The sequence below is a fragment of the Uloborus diversus genome, chromosome 1, assembly GCF_026930045.1.
Source record: "Uloborus diversus isolate 005 chromosome 1, Udiv.v.3.1, whole genome shotgun sequence".
NCBI classification, from domain to species: Eukaryota; Metazoa; Arthropoda; class Arachnida; order Araneae; family Uloboridae; genus Uloborus; species Uloborus diversus.
In genome coordinates this window covers 227,730,262-227,736,261 of record NC_072731.1, presented here as the reverse complement: position 1 = coordinate 227,736,261, position 6,000 = coordinate 227,730,262, and positions in this window count along the sequence as shown.

Sequence of the window (6,000 nt, the reverse complement as noted above, 5' to 3'; positions counted from 1 at the left end):
GAATTCTAAGATATTCTCCCCGTAGTTTCGGGAAAAAAAGGGAACTACTGCTGTAAAACAGCGACACAGGTGGAGCATCAACGGTCCTCCGGTGCTTTCATATTTACAATTTAGTTTTAAAATTAGAAAAAAATATGTAGTGTTATTGTAGGAAAGGAAAGTGTAAAAACGGCTTTAATTTAAAAAACAAAGTGCTCAGTAAATATTTTGCTTTAAAATAACAAAATAATAAAAACTCTGCAAATATTCCAAATTTCACCAGTCGAGGGAGGAGAGGGGGCTTAAATATCGTACGATATCAATATATTTTTCTTCATGAGCAAAAAATCTTACTATTAAGCAACCATTTTCACCACAGATGATTTAAAAAAAAAAATATGTGTAATAAACTTGAAAAATGGGAAACAAATAACAATTTTTACATATAAGGCGAAAATTTAAAGGGCTGACCGGGGCTCTAAATATGTTTTGATTACTAATTTTTTTTTTAACACGAACACAAGATGTCTATACACAACTTTTACCACCACAAGCGATTAGAAAATATACATTTAAGACATTTAAATTTTTTTTAAATGTCAACTTTAACATATTTTGTGGAATTTCAAGGGGGTGTCGGGGGATCTAAATATATTTTGAATTCTAAAAAAAAAAAAATTCTCGAATATTTAATGCCAATACACAACTTTTCCCACGGCAGGCGTTTTCGATTTTAAAAAAAAGTTAAAATCGACCACCCTACTTATCCCCATGTTGACCAATGCCATTCTTCTTTGAATGTTCAAGACTCTCTACGAATTTCAAAGACCACGCTTATTACTCGCGACGAAACTTTCAAGTTTGCAAATTATCAGTAATCTGTAAATCCTTTCAAATTAATACTGAATCATATGAAGAGAAAGTACAAATTTACGAAAGATCTTGCAGAAAACTTGCTCCGTAACGTATTAATCTTTAAAAACTATTTAAAACTCACAAATTTAAAGCAAACTTGAATTGTTGAAATTAATGTTGAAATCTTAAAATAAGAGAAATATGTTTGGAAATTAATCTGTACCATAGGGACTTTCGGAACTTGAATTTACCACATCTTGTTAAAAATTACTCAGCATTAATTAAAAACAAAATTGAATTCTCATACAGAAATTACTCTAGTCTCTAGCAAAAATCGAGTACCATTCATCACAGCGTCAAATACTTTATCCTTTAAGTCAAAACGTATTTTAGAAAAATGACAAATTATCCAGAACAAAATTTAGACATACAAAATGAGATGATCTTAATACTTATCCACAGGGCTTCATAAGTTCAATCAAATTGTCATTTATTCTGCAGCAACAATAACTCCAATAATGTTCTAGTTTCTTTCAACAGCTCTTAAAAGGTGGTAAATTAAAAAATCAAATTTATTAATAACATTTACTTTGATTAATGAGATTTCTTTTTTTTTTTCTCTAACATTTAAATACTTTTCGTACATAAATTTAAATCTATGGTTTTGAACAAAGGAAAACTTAGATTTACGATAAAAGAAAACTTTATTTTTGGAAATCAGGTTACAAATGTAAAAAATTACGTTTGAAATAACTTGTGATTTTAGCTATTTTTGTGAATACTGATCAGACACTAGAAAGTCGATATTAGTATACGGGAAAGTAGGCTCGTTTAGTTCTGGACGGAACTCCTTGTTTAATTTTAATATTGCTCGAATTGATAAGTTGAAATTTGATTGTATTGTTTGAAAAATTATTTTAATATGGTTGAGTACTTTTTCGTTTATTTCCTGAAAATAATTGAATTCAGCAAGCATAACCATTACTAGTTTTTAGAATGACCATAACTAGGCGAGTGTAAATATAACTGGTGAAACCAGTGTATTCCAACTTATGTCAAAAAAAAAAAAAAAAAAAAAAAAAAAACATGCATCATAGTTGAGAATTAATGAAAATTTCACAAATAAAATAGCGCAATTTAATGAGTATTAATTTTTTCTAAGAACTAGAATTACAACATTACAGTTCAACAGCGATCCAAATTTAAAAAAAAAAAAAGCCCCTAACCGTGCCCATAACTAGTCCATAACCCTATCCTAAACTTTTAATATGTTCAGGACAGTAATGTGTTCAACTAAACATCAGTCTCATCTCAGAAATTCAAGCACTAGTTTTTCCACTGCAAAAAAGTAATGTTAGAGCTCATTTTTATCCCTTATCTTAGATCTTTTAACACCATTTTCAAGAAAGTGAATCTCAGTCAATATTTTGATAAGATGAAAAGTTCTTAGAGCTTAATTAAAACAGAATATTTCATATACTTTCTGTGTGTTTGAAAGCTTCGAATTTTTCTGTTCACGTCGAAGTGTGTGTTTTATTTTATGACAGTGCTCTGTAGGTTTACATAAGAATTCCCACCATTCGAGCATGGTTTCATTGAGATTAAATCTTATCTAGTTTGGAATAAATTTGTTACTTTTTACAGGTTCTATAAATTCTTCACTTTTTTTCTTAGTTTGAATATTGTCCTGAAATCACACTGAAGAAGAAGTTGTTCTTTCAAAGAAAAACATTTGTTCTTCTTCTTTTGAAAATACGAGTTAAGAAGTGTATATTTGTTTCAGTTTTTTTACATTTCAAAAATATGCTCTGCACTGTTTAAAAAAAAATCCTGAAATTTTACGATATAAGTTACTGGCATCCATGTTACCAGTAACTTTTACCGTAAAATCCTATTTTCTGTAAAATTTTACGGTAGAATAATTGAGAGTTAGGAAAACGCAAAATGCGAACTTCAGTTTTGATCTTGGGATCTTCGGATTGGCAAGCGGCTTTTATGACCACCATACGAGTTGGGACACATCGAATGAGGGGAAATACGGTGTTATTTGCTTGTAAGTCACGTGGCGCTGCAATCACTTATTTTTTTCGGTACAATTTACTGTAAATTTTTTTTTCTGTACATCCATTTTACAGTAATATTTACCATAAAAATTCCCCTAACTTTTAACAGTGTGGTTTGCAACAAACAACTTCTTAAAACAAAAAATAAATCTTTTTTTTTGAGCACTCACATTGCTTATTGTTCTCACTTGACTGTTTTTGGCGTTCCTATGATTTTATTTCCACCCCGCCTCCCTCTGCAGCACCACCGTCGATCGGCCCGTCCCGATGCTGCTCCTCTAGCGAAACCCGTCTCCAGGTTGAGTCCATATCCTGAATGCGCACGCATACATACACACCTACCCACACACGCGGATAAACATACACTTTCACACACATACATACCAACACACTCATGCCTGCACACAGACACAAACACACACACCTACACACATATACATACACACATGCCTACACACACATACATACGCACACGCTTACACATACATACACACACGCCTACACACACATACATACACGCCTACACACATACATACACACATATGCACATACACATATCCCCACAAACACAGACATATGCACACATAGATACCCACACAAACACACACACATACCAACACACTTATGCCTGCACACAGACACAAACACACACGCCTACACACATACATACACACAAGCCTACACCTATATACCTATACACAAGTGCACTCACACATACATACACACACGCTTACCCACACATACATACATACACACTCGTGATTGCGAAAAACATTCCTTTATAAGCAAACAAAATGGACGACAGCCGTTTGGATTATTTTGAGCTCGACGATTTACAAATGCTAGAAACTATTGATAAACGTTCGCTCAACATTCTTGATGTCAGAGAATAAACTATTAATTACAAGATTTAATCAGAATTAACATTCGTTATAGGTGTTATCAAAACGTACTGCCGAAAACATTAATGAAATGCTCAGCAGAATGGTGCGAAAACATCATTTTTTTTACATTGAGTCACTGTAGCGTCGAAAAGTTGGGATTGGTAAGCAATTTTTTTTTTTTTTTTTTGAAATTTGTTATCTTCCAATTGCGTAACACGCCTGAAAACTTGAAGAAACTGAGGAATTCCACCGTTTCTTCGTTTTTTTAAACTTTTGCCTCAATTAACAACAAAAACGTTGGCAAAGAATATTGCATGAAAAAATAACTATTTAGGGGGGGGGGGATTAGATGCCACTTTTGAGAGAATATGTTACATTCCCAGAACACTTTCGTTCATAACAAACTATCCTTTATCAAATAGTTTTCGGAAATTTTTAAGTAACGAAAACTTTTTTTTTTAAATGCAGCATTGCTCCAACCTTAAAATGCTGGTCAAAACAATTTCTAAACAGCTAATAGTTCTTTAAACAAATTCTTCCCAGAATTATAGTCATATAACGACACTGCGGAGCCTTAATAATTGCTAAAATTCTGTTTTAAATTTGTGAAAAATGTGACAGAATAGCACTTGCTATTCGCAACTTCAGCGCTCGAATACGCTACCTTGCGGGGATTTACAAACCTGCCGCAAAAACTAAAACATTGTCACATTGCGTTCCACGTGTGTCTGTTGACATAAACCGAGGCAGTTTGTTCTGAGTATTTATTAATGCAATCGATGTGTCTTAGATTGCTTTCAGCTACAGAATTTGTTTCGTCCCTTAATAGTATTCTCGAACTTCTCAAAATAATGTTAGTTTTCCTTATTTCCTTCTAAAAAGTGAGTTGATTGAGAAATGGTGAATGCGTTAACTCTGGATTTACAAACTTGGATAACTTTATACTAGTTAAAAAACTTGATTCCTTTGTGTGAATTTGTAAGAATATGGTTTTTTTTTAAATCTTAGATTAATTTAACTAACCATATTTTACAGCAGCATTTAGTTGGAATAGACAGTATGCAAAATATCTTCTTGATAAAATTATTGTAGAACGAGATGAAAAATGTTTAACCGCGCGAGAAAGAATTTACTTTATTGCTTTTATTCTCAGCTGAAAGGTTTCGCCAAATTTGTTTAGGGTTATTGTTTTAGTATTGTGCGAGCAAATTACCCTTGGTGAAATTCCTCGTGTTAGGTTTTTTTTTTTTTTTCAAATCTTAGATTAATTTAACTAACCATATTTTACAGCAGCATTTAATTGGAATAGACAGTATGCAAAATATTTTCTTGAATGTATTATTGTAGAACGAAATGAAAAATGTTTAACCGCGCGAGAAAGAATTTACTTTATTGCTTTTATTCTAAGCTGAAATGTTTCGCCAAATTTGTTTAGGGTTATTGTTTTAGTATTATGCGAGCAAATTACCCTTGGTGAGATTCCGCGTGTTAGGGTTTTTTTTTTATAATCTTAGATTAATTTAACTAACCATATTTTACAGCAGCATTTAGTTGGAATAGACAGTATGCAAAATATTTTCTTGAATGTATTATTGTAGAACGAAATGAAATGTGTTTAACCGCACGAGAAAGAATTTACTTTATTGCTTTTATTCTAAGCTGAAATGTTTCGCCAAATTTGTTTAGGGTTATAGTTTTAGTATTGTGCGAGCAAATTACCCTTGGTGAGATTCCGCGTGTTAGTTAAACCATTTTTAATTTTTATCATGAGTGGAATAAAATGGTAGAAAGATTACAGAATTCGATAAGTAAAAAGAAATAATGGTAGATCAACTGAAAATAAAACTACCACCATATATCCGTGAGAATTTTGTTGATGATTTGCATAGCATGACATAATTAAATCATAACTCAGAAATTAGAAACATTCGAAACAGAAAAATTTTAAATTACCCGATTCGGGAATTTGAGAAAAATAACTCAGCTTCAAATGCAAAACAATAAGCGCTAGTCAAGCAAGGCAAAGAAGTATCATCTTCTTTTGATAACAACTCGTAATGTCATATTAATTTTTCTAGCATTAATTGTTATTCTTGTCAGGTCACAATAATTATTTAGTTTTATCAAGAATTGATAAAATCGAATTCAACATCGTGGAAATGGCTGCTTAGAACTACGAACTGCGTAATTTGCATTAATTTCTAACGTTTAGTAATGCT